Below are 23,474 nucleotides of genomic sequence, written 5' to 3' on the forward strand. Positions count from 1 at the left end.
TGTTTTTTTTGAGAAAGGTGTGTGAGAAAAACCTGTTTTAATTAGGCCAGTGTTAGGTAACTTTCCTTACAGGTGAATGACACTCTTATGTCTTCCTTATTGTTTGCATTAGCATCTTATAACATCCTCTTCAACTTGGAGTAATGAAAGTCAGTATCTTTTTTAAAGGTAGATCTAGTTTACTATCTAGAGACATATTAAGCTACTTTTGGAAGTTTTTGGTTTAAATTATTTTACAATTGAGAAATTAGCTGTGTTTTTCAACTTCAAGTGCTGGTTTATTTAACATTAATCTCAAACTAAGATTGAGCAAATAAACACAGGCCATTGTTCTGACTGAGTTAAAACAGAATTGTGGTCATTGTGGCTCTTGCAGTCCTACAAATTGTGTAGTTGCATGCGTTGGATGACGCTTAGATGCAGTGTGGTTGATCCAAGGGAGATGGAGGAGCACTGTCCTTGGTGGAACAGTGGGATGGAGGCCGAGCGGCTCTTCCATAAAATCATAGAGCAGCAGCACCTGGAAAACTAAACTGTCGGCTTCTAATGTAGCAACTCAAGAAAGGTAGAGGCCTATCTGAAGAGATAAAGGTTGAGAAGGAATATTCCCCAGTGTAGTAAAGATTTGATAAAATAGATGTTTACAGTTTCACAGTGTACTGGACAAGGGGGCCTCCGCTGGTGTTTAAAGGAGACTGCTTTAGGATAGGCAAAAGGAAGTGAGAAATAATTTCTCATACAAATATGTGAACCAGAATGTTCAGTGTGGAGGTAGAATTCTGGTTTTCAGAGATCCTATTGTTTGGCTTATGGTCATATATCCCTTTCCTACCTTATTTTGTATTATGGATTATAATATACATTGATATTAGAGGTTGTGGAGATGGAAAGCATTGAAAGGAAAGCATGTGTGATCCACATATTGTGGAAGTGTTATGATATGTTTACATTGTCTCTATTAGAAGAGGTAGGCACTACACTCTGGGAAAGAATTCTAAAATAGGTATTCCATTTTGTTTGCACTTAAAAGGTAAAATCATTATTATCTGGGATTCAGCCTTGTGATTATTGGGCAAGCCATTTAACTGCATTGTTTATATTTCTTTGTGCGTAGGATGGAAACGGTTAATTCCTGTTCCTCTTTTCATTGGGAAGATATGTGGTAAAATAACTCTTAAGATGAGTAGCATTTTCAACAACTTTGAATAACATATTATGTGAAGTCCAGTAATTACCCAGTTAAGCAAAGACAAAAAAATGAAGTAACCTTTAACAGGTAAAGGAGATTGGAACTTGAAGTCAGAGGACTTGTGTTCTTGCCTTGGCTCTGCTGTAAACAGTCTGTGACTTTGGACAAGTAATTCAACTCTCTGAACCTCATTTTCCTTGTGTCTAAAATGAGGGGTCAGACTAGAGGTCTGTAAGATTCTTGCTCTAAAATTCTATGATTCTCTGATTTTTTTTTAAATCAGGGACCATCCTCTTACACTTGACTAGTTTCCATTGATCTACCCAAGGAGAATCTGACAGTCCTTACTAGTATCTTTATATACGGTGGTCTTCCAGATTCAAGAGCAAGCCAAGGCTCCAGTAAGACGAGGGAAACAAAGTCTCTTTTATCAGTTAACTGAAAAGTATCTGCTGAGTACATACTGTGTATTTTGTTCTATGCTAGATGCAGTGGAAAATAGATATGAAATAAGGTGGCATTGACTGTCTGTGCTCAGGAAGTGTTCATTTCATTGGGAAGATAAACTATATTATGAAAAAGAATATTATAAAAGAGTAGGCAAGGGAACAGTGGGATGATCCCTTATCTGGCAGTCAGAGGACCCGGGATGTACTATTGGAGAGAGAGGATGCTTTGTGGTCTGAACATTTGTAAAATGAGCTTTATAGACTCCTTCCAAGCTTTGAAATTGGCCACATTCTCTTTGATGGCGAAACAGCAGCCCTGAATCAGCCTATCAGGAGACAACCCAAGTGAGAACTGCTTAACTCAGGCTAGATTTTTACACTCATTCTGTGTAATTCTGTGTTTCCCCAAAAATGAGACCTAGCCGGACAATCAGCTTTAATGCGTCTTTTGGAGCAAAAATTAATACAAGACCTGGTCTTATTTTACTATAATATAGTAAGTATAATATTTTACTGTAATATAAGACCGGGTCTTGTATTAATTTTTGCTCCAAAAGACGCATTAGAGCTGATTGTCCAGCTAGGTCTTATTTTTGGGAAATCATGGTACTAGATGGAAGGAAAGGGTTACTTTAATTTTCTGGAAATACACTCTAGGGACAACCTTTCTTCTGAAAAGCCAAGTATGTGAGAAGTGACAGGAGACCAAAGTGTCCCTGTTTTTAAGGCAATAAATTTGTGCCCTGGTCTCATTCATTTTTGCCTTCTTAAGCCCTTCACTCTGCAGTTATTTTCTTTCTTAAATTGTCATTCTCTTTTAGTATGCAAACATACATTATGCTTTGTTACTTGCAGCGGTGATGATTAACTGTTCCCCAAATGCCATTCTCTGTGGCTTCCTTTCAGTAATAGGACCCTCAAGTTTTACCTGGGCACATGGCTGGACTACTATTCCTAGCTTCTCTCTTACAGCTAGATGTGGCCACGTGACTAACTTTTGACTAAATAGATGTGACCAGAAGTGAGTGACGTGTGCGATTTCTTGGTCATGGAATTAGAAAGGGAGCTAGTTGCCTGCTACTTCTCTTTTCCCTGTTTTGCCAAGAAGAATACAGTCCTGGTGCACATTGTGCACCTTGCAGGTGAGAGCAACACTTTAGGGGGACAGGGTCAATAAGATGGCTCTTTGGATGAGCTTGTGGAGCAGAGCCATCTCCGAGCAATGGCCTACTCATGTGTCTCTGGATGGTTAAGTGAGAGAAGAATAAAATTCTGTCTTGTTTGAGCTACTAATACTTCAACTGAATCAGTAAATCACCCATCTTAGAACTCCTTCTCCTGCAACTTGTGATTCCCTTCAGCTGTTGCCCAGTTTCTTTGCCACCTTTTACAAGAGGTGTTTATATTTGCTGTGTTGACTTCCATTCTCTCTTTAGCCTGATCATTTGAGCTCTTGTTCTATTACCCGACTGAAGTTATTTGTAATCAAGCTGTCATGCCCTCCATCTTGCGAAAGCGGGTGATCAGTTCACTGTCTGCATTTTATTGACCTCTCACCAGTATTTCATACTGGCCTCCTACTTCCTCTGAGGTCTTAGCCTCTGTCTTTCTTTCTTTCTTTCTTTCTTTCTTTCTTTCTTTCTTTCTTTCTTTCTTTCTTTCTTTCTTTCTTTCTTTCTCTCTCTCTCTCTCTCTCTCTCTCTCTCTCTCTCTCTCTCTCTCTCTCTCTTTCTCTCTCTCTCGCTTTCCTTCCTTCCCTTCCTTCCCTTCCTTTCCTTCCTTTCTCTCTTTCTCTCTTTCTCTCTTTCTTTCTTGAAGGGTGCAGCTCACAGTGGCCCATGCGGGGATCAGGGATCGAACCTGCAACATTGGTGTTATTAGTACCGCACTCTGACCAGCTGAGCTAACCGGCCACCCCACCTCTCATTCTTTATGTCTTTTTGCCAGCTTATCTCTACTTCCAATAACTCCCCCCACCCAACTGTAAAATTTGGAATTTCTCTGGGCTTTCCTCAGGTGATTTCATCCATTTTCATGGTTTCAAATACGATTTATATGCTGATGAGGCTTAAATTCCTCAAAACAAACAAACAAACACCCAAGACAACAACAGAAAACTCTACTACTGATTTGTTTTTGTCCCTTGAGCTCTAGACTCATCTAGCTCCATTCCTTCACTTGGATGTCTGATAATCACCTCAAATGTAACATGAACCGTGCAGGACTAGAAATTACTCTCATTTATTCCTTCCTCCACCACCTATCCCAAGTCTTCACCGTCTCAGTCAGTGGCACCACCATTTACCTGGTTGTGCAGCCAAACCTTTGGACTCATCTTCCTCTCCCCCCCCCCCCCCATGTTACGTCTTGTCAGCTCCACCTTCAGAATATAAACTGGACCTGGCTACATCTCAGGTTTTTCACTATTACAAACCTAGGCTAGTCCTTTCTCCCCTGGAAAACTGCCAACAGACTTCCTATGTCCTCCTCACCCATCCCATACACAGGAGCTAAATATAATGTTGAATGTTAATCCGATCGTGTCACCTGCTTATTGGCTTCCCAGTGCACTTAACACTAAAACTAAAACTTAAACATTTTATCATGGAAACAGAACTTCCATCTCGGTCACTTACAAAGTCCTTTGTCAGTGGTTCTCAACTGGGGAAGATTTTTGCTCTTAGGGGACATTTGGCAATGTCTGGAGACATTTTTGGTTGTCAGGACTGGGGGTGGGGGAGTAGGGGAATGTGCTAGTGGCATCTAGTGGGTAGAGGCCCAGGATGATGCTAAACATCCTACAATGCAAAGGACAATCCCCAACAACAAAGAATAATGTAGTTCAGAATGTCTGTAGTGCATGATCTGGCTCCTGGCTTCCTTGCTAATTGCATCTTCTTCTGTTCTCTCCTTTGTTCACTGGGCTGCAGTCACAGTGATGTTCTTTTCCTTTATTTTATTTATTTATTTTTAGATTTTTAGCTAACATACAGTATTAATTAGTTTCCGGTATACACCATAGTTATTCAACATTTACCGTATACACCTAAAGTAGTGATCACCACTTTAGATGGTGGTCCAGCAACCATCTAACACTGGACCACGGTACCACAATATCATGACTATATTCCCTATGCTGTATATTACATTCCCATGACTCATTTGTTTCATACCTGGAAATTTTGACCTCTTATTCCCCTTTACCTTTTCCCCCCTTTAAAATTTTTTTCAATTACAGTTAACATTCAATATTATTTTGTATTAATTTCAGGTGTACAGCATAGTGGTTAGACATTTATGTAATTTAAGAAGTGATCCCCCTGACTAGTCTAGTACCCACCTGGCACTATACATAGTTATTACCATATTATTGATTATATTCCCTGTGCTTTACATCACCTTGACTATTTTGTAACTGCCAATTTGTACTTCTTAATCTCTTCACCTTTTTCACCCTTCCCCTCACACCCTCCTGTCCATCACGCCCATAAATCTAGTACCCATCTGATACCATGCATAGTTATTACAGGAGTACTGACTACTTGGTAACAACCAATTTGTATTTCTTAATCCCTTCCCCTTTCTAAACATGGCAACCACCAGAATGTTCTCTGTGTCTTATGAGTTTGTTTCTGTTTTGTTTGTTTTTTATTTTGTTCTTTGCATTCCACATATAAGTGAAATCACATTGCATCTGTCTTTCTCTGTCTGACGTACTCCACTCAGCACAATACCCTCCAGGTTCATCCATGCCCCTGCAGATGGGAAGAACCCATTCCCTTCCCTGGTGGAGCAATATTCCGTTGTATATACGTGTATGTGCCACCTCCTCTATCCATTTATCCAGGCTGTCTCTACATCTTGGCCATTGTAAACAGTGCTGCAGTGAACATAATGGAAGCAAACGTCCCCTCGAAGTAACGTTTGGGTTTCTTCAGATAAGTACGTGGAAGTGGGAGTACTGGATCCTTCTTTGTATCTGGTATCTTGTTATAGCCTTTTTTAAAAGTCTATTTTGTCTGGTATAAGTATTGCTACCCCAGCTTTTTGCTTGTTTCCATTTTCATGAAGTAACTTTTTCCATCCCTTTACTTTCAGTCTGTATGTCTTTTAATCTGAAATGAGCTGTATGCAGCATATGTAAAGGTCTTATTTTCTTATCCATTCAGCCACCCTCATTTGATTGGAGCATTTAAATCATTTACATTGAAAGTAATTGTTGATAGATACGTAGTTATTACCATTTTATTCATATTTTTACGTTTTATTTTTTTCATCTTGAAGTCCCTCTAAGATATCTTGTAGTTCTGGTTTGGTGGTGGTGTTGTTTTTCTTTCTTCTAGACTATTTTTTAGAGCAGTTTTAGTTTCAAAGCAAAATGGATCAGAAGGTACAGAGATTTCCCATGTACATCCTGTCCCCTTAAAGGCACAGTCTCTCTTATTATCATCATCCGCCAGAGTGATAACATTTATTATAGTCGATGAACTAGATTGATACACCATTATCACCCAAAGTCCATAGTTTGTATTAGGGTTCACTCTTCGTGTTGTATATTCTGTACAGAATAGTTTTACTGCTGTAAAAATCTTCTGTTCATCCCTGCCTATTCTTCCCTCACCTTCCCCCATCCTCAACCCCTGGCTACCACCAGTCTGTTTAATGACTTCACAGTTTTGTTTTTTCCTGAAGTCGGATAGTTGGAGTCATACAGTGTGTAGCTTTTCCAGATTGGCTTCTTTAACTTACTAATGTGTATTTCAGTTTCCTCCAGGTCTTTTCATGGCTTGATAGCTCATTATTTTTTTTAGCACTGAATAATATTCCGTTGTCTGGATGTATGACAGTTTATCCATTCATCTACTGGAGGACATCTTGGTTGCTTCCAAGTTTTGCCAATTGTGAATAAAATAGCTTAAGTGTCCATGTGTAGGTTTTTTTGTGGACATAAGTTTTCAACTCTTTTGGGTAAATACCAAGGAGCGTGTTTGCTAGATTGTATGGTCAGAGTGTGTTTAGCCTTATAAAAAGCTGCCAAACTGTTTTCCAACGTGGCTGTATCATTTTGCATTCCCACCAGCAACAAGTGCGAGTTCCTTTCTTACACTTGGGGTTGCCGGTGTTCTGAATTTTGGTCATTCTAATAGATGTGTAGTGGATAATGTTTTTTTTTTTTTTTAATCTCTTGAACAAGCTACGCACATACCTTCTTAGAGATTTGCAATAGTCATTCCTTTTGCTTAGAATGTATTTCCTTCAGCTCTTTGCACAACTGACTTCTTCCCTAGAGAGGCCTTTGTGAGTACCTGTAAACATGCAGCCTCCCAATCTCTCTCTTCTCTATGATCCCATTTATCTTCTTCATATTAGTTTATCATTTATTTGCTTATGTGTGTAATTAATCCCCTTCTTCATAAGCTGTTTGAGGGGTGGGGTTCTGTCTAGATACTTGGTGTATCTAGCTTTCCTACTTAATAAATAATTTATTGGTGACAGAGAGATGCCTGAGTCCATCATGGGAATTGAAGACAAGGTGTTCAGTGATAATGATAAATCAGAGGATTCATCTGGGAGCAGCAGGGAAGGTTATGATTTTCTGGAGGATGGAAAAAAAAAATCACTTGAGATCAAGCTGCTTTTGCCTTTACTTAGTGATTACTTTTGTAGAATGGAGCAATTCACCTCCATTTTGTTAGGCAGCAAAGGACAAGAAGAACATGACAGCAGGGACTTTTAGGAAAGAAAAGTTACTTCAGGGTTTAACTTGCATTTTGCCTTGTGTCTCATACCACTTGCTTCTGCACAGAGAGCTACATCTTCGTAAGACTGGTGAGCACTGCAGTTGTATAGGCCTCTAGGGAGTGTGTGGTTGTACCTTTCCCCAGTATCAGAATTCCTTCCACATTATCCTTGGAAGATAATCATCTACCCTGTACTTCTGTGTTTTCGGGTCTGAACACTCAGTTACTCATATGACAGCCCAACTCTTTTTAAAAAGAGTTCTGATTGTTTAAAAATTCCTCATTATATTAAAGTGGAATGTAGCTCCCTGAATTTCCAACACCACACAGATCTGCTTTATTTTTCACATGATAGCTCTTTAGCTGTCATGTGAAAAATGGTTGGTTCTTTTATCTTCCCATCAGCCTTTTTTCTTTCCAGAGTAAATGTACTCATTTTCTTCAACTGTTCCTCATATGGCAAAATTTTTAGATCATTTTCCAGGCCCATCCCTAACATTTTTGGGACTCAGGGCAAGAATACACATGGAGTTCCATATGCCATATTGTCTAAAAATCTACAAGGTATAAATGAGGCTAACTGATAAAGCTGTTCCATTACCTACCTTAACAAATAAAACTTTATAAGTACCTAAATGAAAGTCAGACAGAGAATTCTCAGATTCTCTTGCGTTCTGCTGCAGGACGTGGCAAAGTGCAAAGAAAGAACCTGCCTCCAATCCGAGAACCTCTTCTCAGTTCAGGCTCCTTGCTTTCCCTGTGTACATATGTGGATACTCCAGCCCATGCGCCTTTCAGACAGCAGCCCTTTGGCTATGTCTTGGGACTAGGGTTATAAATACTGATGGGGTTGTCTGCCCTTGGGAGGACCAACTCAGAGAAGAGGCCTGAGCAGACCCTGTAAGTAGGAGGAAATTCCGGGGTCCTGGTCGAGATGAGGGCGGGGGTGTGTAGGCTGCAGGTGGGCACACCTTTTAGGCCCTGAGAACACCTGCCTCCATGGTCACGGGTGTGGCCAAGAAAGAGGGAGGCCAGTTCATGGCCCTCCACAGATCCCTTTTGCTTAGGTCCAAGATATTACTGTTCTATCATAGTCAAACTCTGGCCTTGATTCTGTTTGCCAGAGCCAGTTACTGTGGAAAATGTTAAATTCCCTCTTATAGTGCTCCACATTAGACATGGTATTCTAATTAGAGCTTCTTAACTGGTGTGCCAGGCGATTCTCTGAATGTGTTACAGATGGGCCTGAATTACTGATTTCCTCAGTCCTCAGAGAGTGTTGTCAGTGACAGAGTGGCAAGACTCTCTAGGCTGATCACTACTGGCCAGCAACAGCGTGGTATTTTTTTGGTACAGGCACACTGGGGTATTATTTACCCCAGTGTGCCTGTACCAGTACAGCAATTTTCTGTATGTGCCATAAGTGAAAAAGATAGGGAAACCTTACTCTGGACTGATGTATGGTGACTATGCAGGTCTCACAGTATAAAGTGTTTTACATTTAGCTTTAAGAGCATTTTTTTAATCAAGATCATTATTTAGTCTGTCTGACCATGTTGGAGGTGTCAAAGTAGGTTTATGCCCTTTTTATTAATGAGGACGTAGATCCAGGTTAAGTGGCTTAATCTAGCTACCTGTTATAGTCTCAAGTAGGGCAGTTGAAACTAGAACTCCATTCTTCTTACCCTTATTTTGATATATTCTCTCTACTAACCCAAATTGGTTTTTTTCTACTTTTTTTTGGACAGCCTATCACCTCTGGTTCATTTAGGGCATGCAGGCAATTAAAATTTTTCAGTTTTTCTATCCCAACTTATGTTACTTCTTTATTGTTACTTTTTAGCCTGAAGACTCAACTTTCCATTTAATACCTATTAAATGGTATTATTTTTATGGGCATCAAACAATTGATCCAGTGTCTTGAAACTTGATTCTGTGTGTTTCCCATTTTGATAGCTCTCTTCCCTAGATTAGTGTCCTATTTAGTTATTACAGTGATGTTTGTCTGAAATGGTCCCCCTGAGTCGTTTCTAAAAGGTTGGATTACACTAAGACAGAAAACTGTGTAATACATTTTAGAAATAGTTCTTTCATAAGCCAGTTATTAAAAAAATTTCTGGCACTTACATGTAATTCACTTCCTTTTAATTTAATGCCCACTATGTATTGATCTTTACAAATGTTATTTAAACCTCAGGAAAGTGTGGTCACTTGCTCAAGTTACCCAACTAAGTGGTGGATTGATTCAGAATTCAAATCTAGGTCTGTTTGACCTCAAAGTACATGTGTTTTCCTCTATAAATAATGTGAAATGATTTGTAAACATTTAACTTGGGCTGGGAAGGGGATGATGTATATATAGTCTTACATTTAGAATAACTAATTCTCTAAAGTTACTCATGCGCAGGACAGTTTCCCCCTCCATCTGCTCCACAAGAATTATCTGGTGTAAATGTCAGTGTATGAGGGTGAGAAACCCTCCTCTAAGGGTTTTAAATAGTTAAGATTTTACTTGATTGTGTTTATATATTTAGCTGACTATCGTGGTAATAGGTATTAGAATATATGAGAGATACGTAACTCCTTGTGCCTTTTAGTGGTGAAGGTTAGGCCTTTTATGTTTTTATGCTTATTTTTATTAGAACTTTTGATTGGAAATAAAAAACTTGTGTAACATACATATGCAACTAAGCTGGCTTTTGTGTATTGACTTGCTAAGAATGTGACTTCTATGAGGAGTTGTGTTTATCAGTGAAAGCACAGGTTTGAAGGAATAGTTGCTTAGTATTCTAGTATAAGTTCTTTCTCTTTTTTCCTTGTTTTTGAGTTCCAAGGCATGACCAGAATCATTGTAGCATTTTCCCAATTTCTTCACAGTAACTTTCCCAGACTTGATTTTGTATTCCTTTGATTTAGGTTGCCATAACCATCTCCTTAAGTTTTATTACGTCAGTCTAACAGATCCAGAACCAACAGAGATTCCCTATTCTTAATACACTTATTAAACTTGTTTGATTTTCAGGGAACGCTTTTCTATTTTCCTCAATTCAGAATTCAGTTTTGCTAAATGGTAAATATCTGCCTTATTAATATTATCAGTAGCTACTGTTATTGCTAACATTAATATTATTAGTATGTTAGAAACTATTCTTAGCCCCTTACATGTATTACTTGGATTAATCATCACAATTGCTCCCATGAAGTACTCAGGGTACTAATTTTTTTTATTGTGGTAAAATTTACGTAACAAAATGTACTATCTCAACCATTCTTATTCTTAGGTGTACATTCAGTAGTGTTAAATATATTTCACATTTCTGTGAAACAGATCTCCAAACTTTTTCATCTTGCAGGACTGTTTATTAAACAACCATGCCTCATTTCTCCCTCCCCGCAGCCCCTAGTAACTGCCATTCTACTCTCTGTTTCTATGAATTTGACTATTTTAGATACCTCATGTAAGTGGAATTGTACAGTATTTGTTTTCTTGTGACTGACTTATTTCACTTAACATAATGTCTTCAAGGTTCACCCATGTTGTAGCATGTGACAGGATTTCCTTCCTTTTTAAGGCCGAATTATATTTCCTCGCGTGTATATACCACATTGGCTTATCCATTCATCTATTGATGGACACTTGGGCTGCTTCCACCTCCTGGCTATTGTGAATGTTGTTGCTATGGAGATGGGTGTACAGATATCTCTTTGAGATCCTGCTTTCAGTTCTTTTGGATATATACCCAGCAGAATTGCTGGGTCATACGGCAATTCTATCTTTAATTTTTTGAGGAACTGCCATACTGTTTTCCACAACAGCTGTACTGTTTTATGTTCCCACCAGTGGTGCACAAGAGTTTCAATTTCTTCACATCCCCATCAACACTTGTTATTTTCTGTTTTTTTGCTAGTAGCCATCTTAATGGATATGAGGTATTATTTCGTTGTGATTCTGATTTGGATTTGCTTAAGATAGTGATGTTGACCATTTATAAATATACTTGTTGGCCATTTGTGTATCATCTTTGGAGAAATGTCCATTCAAGTCTTTTGCCTATTTTTGTTTGTTTTTGTTTTTGGTAAAACTAGTGACACTGCGTTTTATTTGATAACAGAATATAAGGAACTGCCAGGATAGTCCTTAACATTCTGCCCTAACCAGGGTATCATTAACTTTCCAACATTGTTAGTGTAAGGTGGAGTACTTCTACCTATTTAGAGAATTAGAGAAAGGTTGAAACAAACTCTAAAGGTGAGTACTTTAAGAGGGAAAATGAGCTGGTTTACTTTTTGTTTCTTTAAAAATCCTAACCAGAAATACCCCCCATTTATAATGAAGACTATACACAGCAGCACCAAAAGGCCATTTACAAGAAAAGTTTTTCTTCAACAGAATCCACTTGAATATGTTGAAAAATGCATGTTAGCTAAAAGCTGTTCCCTAAGGAACAGGGCCATCTAAGTACCTAATTAGTATTTGCAGTTGTCAAGGGGTGGGGACGTGTAAATTTAGCAGCAGAAGACTTTTGTTTTGCCTGAAGGGAAAGTGATGGTGGCCAGAGGGGCCAGTTCCAAGGATGGGTTAGGGGTGGGAGGCACTGGTCTTGGTATCCCCCACATGCCTGTTCCGGTGGTACTCAAACTTGATTTGCACCCCACCAATCTTGTATTGGGGGGGGCGGATATCTGGGATCCACTCGGTGATGAAATGTGTTGGCTCCTTTTGGTCTGGGGAAGTGTTGCAAACTTTGAGGAAAGTTTTTAATTCCAGGGTTGCAGCACTGGTTGCTTTTCTGTATGACTGTAGGTTTCTGTTGTGCTCTCTACTTTCACATTAGGGCATTTAAACAGCTCATACGTCCCATCTCAGTTCTGGATAAACCCATGGGTAATTTCCAAGGGCATGTTGGGGGTATTTAACATTTGTTTAACTTGCAGGATATGCCAGGTATACATTTGTTTAATTTGCAGTTATATGCCAGGTATGCTTGGAAAGCATTCCCAGTGGGAAGGCATCTTTTCGAAGAAAAAAGCTGTGGTGGAGTTGGGAAACTGTTTGTTTGTACTTTCTATAGATATTCTCTGTTGTAAGGCATCCAAAAAGGCCTGAGGAATGTGGCACACCAGTGGTTCTGGTTTGCCATTAAACTGACAGTGCTTGGTTTGATGGATGCGTCCTGTGACCCTGACCAGCCAGTCTTGGAAGGATAAGGTCACTTGTACCTCTTCTAAAGCTAACTACAAGCCTGCCTTTTTAATGAAGAAGCAACCACAGTCTTTTTCAGGCCACTTTTCCTTAGATTACTGCTCCCTGCATCTTGAGGCAACAGTGAACTGTTCGTCTGTGCACCAGATACTTCACCCGTTTTTCTCTTCTTTGCCTCAGAGGCAGTGGGGCTCACAAGATGACACTGTTGATTCTGAATGGCAGCCCAACTGAGGCACAGTGATCTCTTTATGACGGCCGGAATAAAAATGTAGGAAGTCTGAGGTTGCTTGAACCAATGTCTCCTCACTGGCAACGGCACAGATACAAAGAGATGAATGCATCTCTGGGCTGCCTCATACTTGGAGGCATTCGACTTTTGCGATGTCAGTCTGGCAGGAGCCGAAGAAACGGTGCTCAGGCAAGCTCTTGGCATTGATTTTCAGCACAAAGGATGTATGCAAATACCCAAACTATGCTTCTGGCTTGCCTTGCATTCACCACTAAAATGTTTTTAGTTTTTCTCTGTACAAGGGGACCAGTGGGTTCTGTGGCCAATTGCCAGATGGTTTGCTGGGTTTCTGGGGAGGCCTGCATTGCATTCAGAACTGAGCTCTGCAGAGTCAGAGGGGCGGCCTCTGTTTGGCTGTTCAGTGCCATCTTGATGTGCTGGCACTGGTTTTCCACGATGCTCTGGGTGGCAGCTTTCAGGTATGAGGGGACATAACACCATCCAGAACTCAGCTGAGTGATGATCATGTCACCCACCGTCCGGGTTCTCGTCTCTGAAACACCTACCGTGATTCTCTGAAAATAAGACCTAACCGGAAAATAAGCCCTAGCGTGATTTTTCAGGATGACACCCCCTGAACCTAAGTCCTAATGCGTCTTTTGGAGCAAAAATTAATATGAGACCTGGTCTTATTTTTGGGGAAACACGGTAGCTCCACAAAGCATTGGTAATCGGGGTCCTGGTCTCTTTGCTGTAGAGCAGACCTGCAGACCAGAGCCTGTTGTGATTTTACAGCTTCAACACTAGGCTGCTTCCGTGCACCAAAGCGGATTATGGTTCTTACAGCTCAGTCCCTGGGTTCCATTGTATGTGCTGCATTGGGGACACTTTCTGATTCTCCTCAATGTGGCCTTCCTCAAACCAGGTGATGAAGTCCTTAGAGAGTTTGGTTCCATTTTTTCACAGGTCCCCGGTATCAGTTACCAGAGCATCCAGAAAACAGTATAATCTGACTTCATAAGACCTAAAAGGTGTTTCATTAGTTTGTGATGATCATAGAGGACAGGCGAAGACATAATCATTTACAGAGTGATTGCTGCTGCTTAACCAAAGTCTTGTGAAATTTAAACTCCATGGTATGGCAACGCAGACATTCGGCGTCCTCCTTGGCCAGCCAGTGGCAAAACTCTTGCCCAGTATTTCACAGTCAGACAAGATTCCCATTGCCCTAAGTCGAGATCTTGGCAGTCTCCTCTCTCTTCACCTGCTGTAGTCTTTTTCCTTTGCTCATTTTAAAATCAGGCTAGGTGGTTTTTTTTTTTTCCCCCCCAAGTCAAGTTGTTGTCCTTTCAGTCTTAGTTGTGGAGGGCGCAGCTGAGCTCCAGGTCCAGTTGCCATTACTAGTTGCAGGGGGCGCAGCCCACCATCCCTTGCGGGAGTCGAACTGGCAACCTTGTGGTTGAGAGGACACGCTCCAACCAACTGAGCCATCTGGGAGCTCAGCGGCAGCTCTGCTCAAGGTGCCGTGTTCAATCTTAGTTGCAGGGGGCGCTGCCCACCATCCCTTGCCGGACTTGAGGAGTTGAACTGGCAGCCTTGTGGTTGAGAGCCCACTGGCCTATGTGGGAATCAAACTGGCAGCCTTCGGAGTTAGGAGCATGGAGCTCTAACCACCTGAGCCACTGGGTCGGCCCGTTTTGTTTTGTTTTGTTTTGTTTTGTTTTGTTTTGTTTTGTTTTGTTAGAGAACTTTATGTATTCTGGGTATCGATCTCTTTCTTACTAGATATATGATTTAAAATATTTTTTCTCATTCTGAGTTGGCTTTTCACTCTGTTGATAGTATCCTTTGATGCGTGAAGTTTTTAATTTTGATGAAGTCCAGCTTATCTATTCTGTCATTTGTTGCCTCTACTTTTGGTGTCCTATTCAAGAAATCATTGCCAAATGCAGTGTCATGAAGTTTTCCCTTATGTTTTCTTCTAAGAGTTTTATAGTTTTAATTCTTTTGTTTGGATCTTTGATAAGGTTTGAGTTAATTTTCCTGTAATAGTGTAAAGTATGGTTCCAATTCGATTTTTTGCATGTGGATATCTAGTTTTCCCAATACCTTTGTTGAAAAGACTGCCTTTTCCCGATTGAATGGTCTTGGAACCCTAGTTGAAAATCACTTGACTGTATGCTAGTACTCATACTGATTTTATAGGTGATTTACATTGAGGTGTGACTGATAGACAGTATTAACACATTTTAAAAAGAGTTAACCCCAAAATAATCTGTATTTGGTGCAGTAAGATGAAGGAGGTTTTTAGAGTTGTGAGGTTTATTTGTGTGTGTGTGTGTGTGTGTGTGTGTGTGTGTGTATTCTCCCTGGTGAATAAGTGTCAGTAACTTCTCCCGCCTCCCCCAATAGGTTGCCAACTCCATGCACACAGCCAGTGATTTTCAAACTCTTTTAGCAACTAAACCCCTTTTGTCCCCCAAACAAAATCTTAGAAGGACCTCCAGTGTTCTAGTGATAACTAGTATTTTGTTAGTATATATTCATCTAAGAAATCCATGTATAATATTTACCTATTTTTGCTAATTGATGGTAACAAAAGTTTATGCATTTGTGGTTTCCAGTTGAAAACATATGCATGTTATGTTTTTTAACATTTGTTCCTGTTACATTTTTTTAAATGGGTAAAGATGTATGGGAACACCTTCAAATCAAATGTTTGCAGAATGCCTGAAGCTCTGCCGTGGATATCAGTGTGAAAAACCCTAGCTTACTTAAATATCTTTGAGGTTCAACTTGTGATGATGGAGAATCATTTTTCTCTGTGCAGAGTAAACTAGAGTGTTAAATATAAGAAGGTCTTGACTTTAGTGCTGAAATGTGGGGCTAATTGAATAGCCTAACTACTAGCCCAGACCGACTCTTTCACTTCTCTACTAAGGATCTAAGGATATATATCAAAAGCCACCTCATTTTTCTGTGCTTTAAAGTGGTTTAAACTTAGGCCAATTCACATCTTGTATTTTAAGATACTGAGGTTGATAAAAATACCAGAAATTTTGTAGTTATTCGTAAGAATTTTATTCTTTGAGATTTGATTTTACATTTTTAATATTTTAAAAATTTTCAGTTACAGTTGACGTACAATATTATATTAGTTCAGGTGTACAACATAGTGATTAGATATTTATATAACTTACAAAGTGATCACCCTAAATCTAGCACCGATCTGACACCATACATTCTTACTACGATATTATTTAAAAACAATTTTTTTTTTTTCTTTTTAACTGGGGAATATTGTGAACAGTGTGTTTTTCCAGGGCCCATCAGCTCCAAGTGAAGTCGTTGTCCTTCAGTCTAGTTGTGGAGGGTGCAGCTCAGCTCCAAGTCCAGTCACCGTTTTCAATCTTAGTTGCAGGGGGCGCAGCCCACCATCCCATGTGGGAATTGAACTGGCAACCGTGTTGTTGAGAGCACACGCTCTAACCAACTGAGCCATCGGCCTCCCCTCCTTTCACCTTTTTCACGAATCCTCCCAGCCCCCCCCACCCCCAGTCTGGCACCATCAAAATGTTATCTGTATCTATGAGTTTGTTTCTATTTTGTTTATTTTGTTATTTAGATTTCACATGTAAGTGGAATCATATGGTATTCGTCTTTTTATATCTGGTTTATTTCATTTAGCAAACTTCTTTATCCCGTCGTCTGAGATTTGATTTTTAATTTAAGTACTATATCAGCAGCATTTGTTAACTTTGTGATGGGAGATAGTAATTGTGGGTTTCAGCATTCTTAGAATAAGGTCTCCAAGACACAGATCTCTCTTAAAAGTTCTTTTTCCTAATGGAATGTCTCCCATGAAATTACTGTATTTATAATGAAATAGACTGTTTTAGAGCTGTAATCATTACTTAATTACTGTGCAATGGCAGTAATTTAGAGCCCAGGATGCTTGAAAATTGGTGTAGCTGGGTGATATTTTAAATTTAGCAACAATGAGAAATACTCATTTATTATATAAGACCTATTCAGGATATATAATACAAGCTTTGGAAAAAAGGGTTTTTTGGTTTTGTTTGAATGATTTCTTGTTTGCAATTTTTCTCCCCTTCCCAGCTTGAGATATTATTGCCAAGTTACATACCGTGTTTCCCTGAAAATAAGACCTAGCCGGACCATCAGCTCTAATGTGTCTTTTGGAGCAAAAATTAATATAAGACCTGGTCTTATTTTAATATAAGACCAGGTCTTATATTAATATAAGACTGGGTATAATATAATATAATATAAATAATACCAGTCTTATATAAGACTCGGTCTTATATTAATTTTTGCTCCAAAAGACGCATTAGAGCTGATGGTCCAGCTAGGTCTTATTTTCGGGGAAATATGGTAGTTCTATTTTTAATTTTTTGAGGAATTTCCATACTGTTTTCCCTAGTGGCTGTACCAATTTACATTCCCACCAACAGTGCACAAGGGTTTCCTTTTCTCCACATCCTTGCCAACACTTGTCTCTTGTCTTTTTGATGACATCCATTCTAAAAGGTGTGAGGGGTATCTCGTGTCTTTGATTTGCATTTCCCTGATGATTAGTGATGTTGAATACCTTTTCTTGTACTTTTTGTCCATTTGTGTGTTTTCTTTGGAAGAATTCTATTCAAGTCCTCTGTCCATTTTTTAATCAGTTTTTTTTTTTTAATGCTGTTTTTCTTTTTTGGTGTATTTAAAATGTAGTGTAGTGTATAATAATGAACTCATTTGGGAAAACAAGCAGGTTCCCATGTGTAGTTTCAGCTGTTCTCTCTTGTTGGGATACATTCTGACTTGATGTTTTAAAAACTTCCCAAAATGTATAAAACTGTATTTAGAAATGGTTTTAAAATGCTAGCTTTAGCCAGATTTTACAGCTCTTTATTTGTAAGTTGGGTTAAACTAATATCTCAGCCTTAATTCAGTAGATATTTACTACCTATTTATTGGAAATAGATTGGTAGGGGATACAAAGTAGGGGCTTTTTAAAATGCCATTTGTTATAAATTAAAAACAAGCATAAAAGAGCTAAAATAATTTAAAATATAATACAAACCTTTTTAGAAGTTGAGGAAAAATTAAAAGCTCAGGAGGTGTATTTGATTTCTAGTTTATGTCTAGCATGCCCAGTTTAGTCTTTCATAAGTAAACATTGTGAACATTTTGTCAGATTTTCATATTTTCTCCTACTTTGTGTATGAAAGGCAGACATAATTTTCCCATTGATAAAAAGCTCTATCTTCATTTTTCATATGGTGATATGGTAATGGCTAAACATAAACAAATTTAGTTATAAAAATCATAAGAATTTGAAGATTTTTTTTCCTTCTAACCACAGTAAAAAGGATTTCTGTCATTGCTAGTGGCGTATTGATTTCCTGCTAAATTAGATTCTAAGGTACTTTTTGCCTTTTTTTCATTGCACCATTAATATTCTGGGAATCATTTAGTGAGATGTTTAAAGTATAAATTATTCTGATTAACAGAACAAATTGTTTTATCAACTCTTTGCTCCTGGTAGGAAGCAGTTTTCATACATTTATTTCCTTAAGAGTATGTCCTTAAAACTATTTGGTGAATTCCTCATCATCCGCTTTCTTGGCATAAGAGAGAGGTTTAAACAGAAAATATGCTTGGTTTTTACTGGCTTTATTTCTTTTAACATTCCTGTTTAATCAAAATAGGGACTGTGGCTTCAGCATTTAGAGAACTGAATTCATTTAGCTGGAACTGTTCTTTTATCAACTAACCTCTTGAAAGGTAGGAAGGGAAGGTCTGAAACAGGAGAAAAGTTTTATAAAATTCTTCAGATTAGTTTTAGCTAGATAGTGATGTGAAAAATATTATGATATTCTTAATGTTTCAAGGTTATGGATTTTAGTAGAAGTAGAAAAAAGAAACTCTTGGTTAATGAGCATATAAAGGCACTAGGTGGTTTAGAAATATTTTTGAGTTACTGAATTTTATGTAACAAAATCTGGAATAACTTTTCCTTTTTTACTTTAGATCCTTTCTCTTCTGTCTAACCCTGTCCAGAGCCACTGTATACCCAATTTCAACAATATTTCTGTATTCCTATGATCTTTGCTATGAGATTTGTTCTTTTTTACTTTCAGCTGTATTTCTTTCCGCTGTATACTCATTAAAATAAAATAAAAAAAGAGTTTGGATCCATTTTGTCTGAGGAGTATGATGTTCAGCATAGTGTTGGTGGCTCAGTAAATTTTAAGTAGTATTTCCAGCCTTCTAGGAGCATTTGCCTTAGAAACAATTATGGAAAGTTTTCTGTGTGACGGAAACTGTTTCCTATCTTTACTGGTAAAGATCTTTTAGCATCATGCTTCAGTTGATTTGTGTTTGTGTAGTTCTCTGCTGCTAAAAGATTTTATTTCTAAGATGCTTATGTAATTTTACTTGTTGGTCAATTTTAGGGGGTAATTATTTTTGATTATTCAGCTATAATAACAATATTTTATTGTATTAGAATAGATTTTAGAGGTTGCTGTTAGCAGATGAAAGTAGTAGGAATTTACTTAAAAATTGGAGGTTTAAATGGGCAGTTTTAGCAATTAATTGTTTGACTTTTATACTTAAAGAATTATTAAAGATATAAAGGTAAAATTACTTGTATTCTAAATTGTACTGTATGTTATATATATATATTTAGGCTCTTTTTTATTTTAAAATAAATTTTATAACTTTGAGATTTCTTAGGTATATTTATTGTCGCATTTTAAAAAAGAATTTCTAGATTTATAATTCTGTATAAAAACCCATAATAAATTTCTTCACTCTTATCATGTATGATTTAGATAGAGAAAGACCAAAGGGTTTATAAAGTAATGTTGTAAGAAATATGATAATTATGACAAGAAATCATAACACCATTACTGGCAGTGATGTTCTTTGTGTTTGGCTAGAATCAACATTCATTTATGCCCAGGTAAATAAATTGTTTTATTCCACAAAAGATATTTAATAATTTATGGTTGAAGCATAAATGAAATACTATGGCCTTTCAGTTAAGTAATGCACATGCAGGCCTCAGCTGTAAAAGTTCAGTCAGTGTAGTTGTTGCAGCCGATGTCATTGAAGGAATGGGGACAAAAGTTTGTTTGTAACTACCATGGAACTGAGTATAAAGACGCCAGTGCCCTTTGAACTTCTGTGGCTGTGCATCTGAACAAGGAATTGTTTGAGGATGGGAAAAGCTGCCAGTAGACTTGGGATATGCTTTCTACGGAATTGTTGAGTGACCCTACTCCAGAAAAACAAAAAAGCAGAAACCAAAAAACAAAAAGCTTAATTGGAAGAAATTCTTTTTAGTCTCAGAAGAATCTCGTGTCCATTGAGCTAAATCTCATTAGATATTCATATTCCATGAGATAGTCTCTATAAAAATATTGTCTCCGTTTACAAAAATAGCAACATTACTGCCATTTTATGAATTGACAAGGCTGGTAGATGCTTGTGGTTCCTTCCTCTGCAATTCTTATCTTCTTTTGAAAAGCTGTCCTCCAGCTCTACTAGTCGAAAAGTCCTTCTGTGTCTGGGTCATACTAATTCCTTAGCTTTTTTTTTCTTTTACATTGTTTCAAAGTTGGGTATTATTCAGAGTGGAATCTGTAAACATTTGTAACTGAATGAGTGAATTAATGAATAAATAGGAAAAGTGTGGTGTTTTTGTGTGTGTGAGAAAATAGGAATAATGGCAGTTACGGTACTCTTGATACTCTTTTTTTAATTTCTCACAAGGTTGTTAGTCAAAATTTAGTAACATCTCTCAATATGAGAATACCATAAATACAGATCTAGATAAGATCTTTTGCAGATATAGAATAGCTCAACCTTGAGTTTACTTCTGTTGGTTGTACTAGCCAGTGTTCAGATTGGGCTCAGATAACAAGGTTTTATTTCATATGTGTTGTCCTAGGAAAGTATGAGGAATCAATACTACTATTACCATTTTGGAGAAAAGCTGGCTCAGGCTTATGTTGTTCAATTATGTATGTGATTAATTGTTGCATAGTTATATATTATTAATAAAACAAGATGTTTGTATTTGAAATTAGTGCACCGATCCACCATTTAATAGTGGTTGTGCTCGGAGGTGGTCCTCCCAATTAATACTGCATTTGTTCATTTCTTTTCATTTGCTTTTAGGTAGTTTTGTGCTGATCGTTGCTCAGCACCATAATTTGGTTTATCGGTTACGGTATGTGGCAGAGATCTGTGATCATATTGCTTAACTGGAGTCCTTGGGCTTGAACCTGTGACTTCATTAGCACCTTTGTCTATGTGAGTGATAAGGGATAAGGTGTGAAAAATTAGTATGGTGGTTATGATAAGAACGATTGACTTTTGAATAACTTTTTAAACGTGTTTATGTATGTATGGAAATACTGATTTACCAGAAGTTTAACACAAATTCTTAATTCATTGATACTTGGAGAATTTTATTCATCATACTCATATGAAAAATTACTTTGGAAGTTTAGCTTTGAGTCTTGACTTATCAGTTCCTCTTACGAAATATAACAATTTACTGGCAGAAGTTCTTCAGACTCTTTTTAGGTTTGTTTTAATATGCCTAAGATGAGTGAGGCCTCCAAGTGTTGTGATCCTCAGTGGAGATAGAAATGTAGAATGGACGGGACTGTAGCCATGAAGAGAAACATTTGATTGTCAGAGAAGATGGATGAAAGAGAGTGGAAGCTGGGAGCTGGATAGTGATAAAAAGAGGAAGATAGACTGTCCAAATAGCTGCAGATGAGCAGCCTTTCAGATCCCAATCTAAAGGAAATAAGAGTAGAATCAGAGCTAACAACTGCAGGCATCAGATAAACTTTATCCGGTAGAGGAGACAATCGTTAACTGTTGCAAAGATGAAAAAAAATTAAATTCAACTTCCTTGGATTAATTGATACATATATAGCTTTGGTTTATTTTAATTAAAGTCTTTTCTGTGGTATCTGTTGAACTTAGTTTAGACTTTAACATGACAGTTGTTTAAGAGAGAACAAGCAAATCTTTAGACAAAATAGAGAATATATTTGACACAATGCTATAAAATTGCCATGTAAGAGTGAGCTGACTATTCCCTTTAGAAAATCTTCTGTGAAATATGTTGTTACTATTTTAGACAAAAATAAGAATTTTTTTCGAATAGTGTACTCCATTTTATTAAAATGGATGGTTTATGCAGGGAAAAGATAAAGAGGAGGACTGAAAAATATGGGAAATACTGGCTAAGTGGCATTATTCACACCTTTTATATCAAGAGGAAAAGTTAGTGTTCTGATAACTAGATTTTAGCAGGAAAGTGCCACATTACTTGATTTTACGAAATGACAAATAATAATAATAAATTAAAAATAAAAATAAAATAGTAATTTGGATGAATGGTGAATAATGCTTTAGATCAGAAACGAGCAGACTGAGAATTCATTGTTTATTGTGAAAAAATTTGTCAGGAAATAATTATTCTCTTTAGGATTTAAGAAGTTATCTTTTTTCTTTTTTTGATTCATTATTAACTTACAGCACCTGGAAACAGTATTTTAGAAAACTTTATTCAACTTTTTTGTAATTTTCTTTATAAAAGATTAAAATTGAAATATGAAAGGAAAGCAATCTGAACATTGATCTATAGTTGCTAGCTGAAGAAATGGTGGCTGTAACTGGCCTTTTAATATGATAATGCCCTAACTTTTACATTTCTTCCTGTGGTAAAGAGTATGAAAGATACTTTGGAAAAATAGTTGCCAGAATTGTACCACAGAAAATTACTTCTATTACCATGAGTCACAAACTTGTAAATTGCTAGATTAAAAAAACATATTCAGTATTGGTAAACATATCATTAGTAAACTCATCATAGCTGTGGCAGAAGTTCCTAAATGCCTATATTTTATTAATTTCCCCTCTTCCTTTCTAATAAGAACCTTAAGTTTTGTTAGAAGCAGAAGAATGCCTAGCTAAAAAACTATATATTTCTTAGCTGCCTTTCTAGCTGGAGTAGCCATGTGACATAGTTCTGTCAATGAGAAGTAGGCAGAGATTTCTGGATGAGGGTTTTGGAAAACCCCTTTCCCCCATTTCCTTTTCCTCCTGCCTAGAAATTAAACATGATGACTCCAGCTGGACCAGCATTCTAGAGACCTTTAGAGAAAACCAAGAGATTTACAGAGATCTTAGCCAGCATATTCTTGAGCTGCCAGACCAACATCAGCAAGTGCCTTTCTCTGAACTACCATTTCATGAGAAGAATAAACCTCTTCACTTGTTTAAGCCACTGTAATTTGGATTTCCTGTTACATGCATCAGAACGTCATCTCTAACTGATAGAATAATTTACGTGCCCATTGTGACTTACTTCAGGAGATTTGGACTCTTCTGATAATAATTTAACAAAGAATTTTATCTAAGTTCAAATCCAGACCCTGGGATTTTTGGAATTATTTATTTTAGATTTGATTGGACCAGCTGGATATCCACCTGGATTGATATTGGTTACGGCTGGAAATTTGAAGGAAATGCAGGCATATTCATAAATAGTCGAGAATTTTCCACTGTCATTTCATCCACTCTTCAATTTCAAGTTCCTTGCGTCATCTGACTGCAT

At 37.6% G+C, this 23,474-nt stretch overlaps 1 protein-coding gene and 1 pseudogene across 2 annotated transcripts in view; one reads left to right on the plus strand and one right to left on the minus strand.

Annotated features, from left to right (window-relative positions):
• ARHGAP32 (Rho GTPase activating protein 32) overlaps positions 1–23,474 on the plus strand; it is a 330,288-nt gene that overhangs the window by 15,473 nt on the left and 291,341 nt on the right. The gene's annotated exons all lie outside the window — the stretch shown is intronic.
• Positions 11,886–13,770, minus strand: LOC141569257 (uncharacterized protein C2orf42 pseudogene; annotated as a pseudogene).

The sequence above is a fragment of the Rhinolophus sinicus genome, chromosome 9 (assembly GCF_057876585.1).
Source record: "Rhinolophus sinicus isolate RSI-liver-muscle chromosome 9, RSI-T2T, whole genome shotgun sequence".
Lineage (NCBI taxonomy): Eukaryota > Metazoa > Chordata > Mammalia > Chiroptera > Rhinolophidae > Rhinolophus > Rhinolophus sinicus.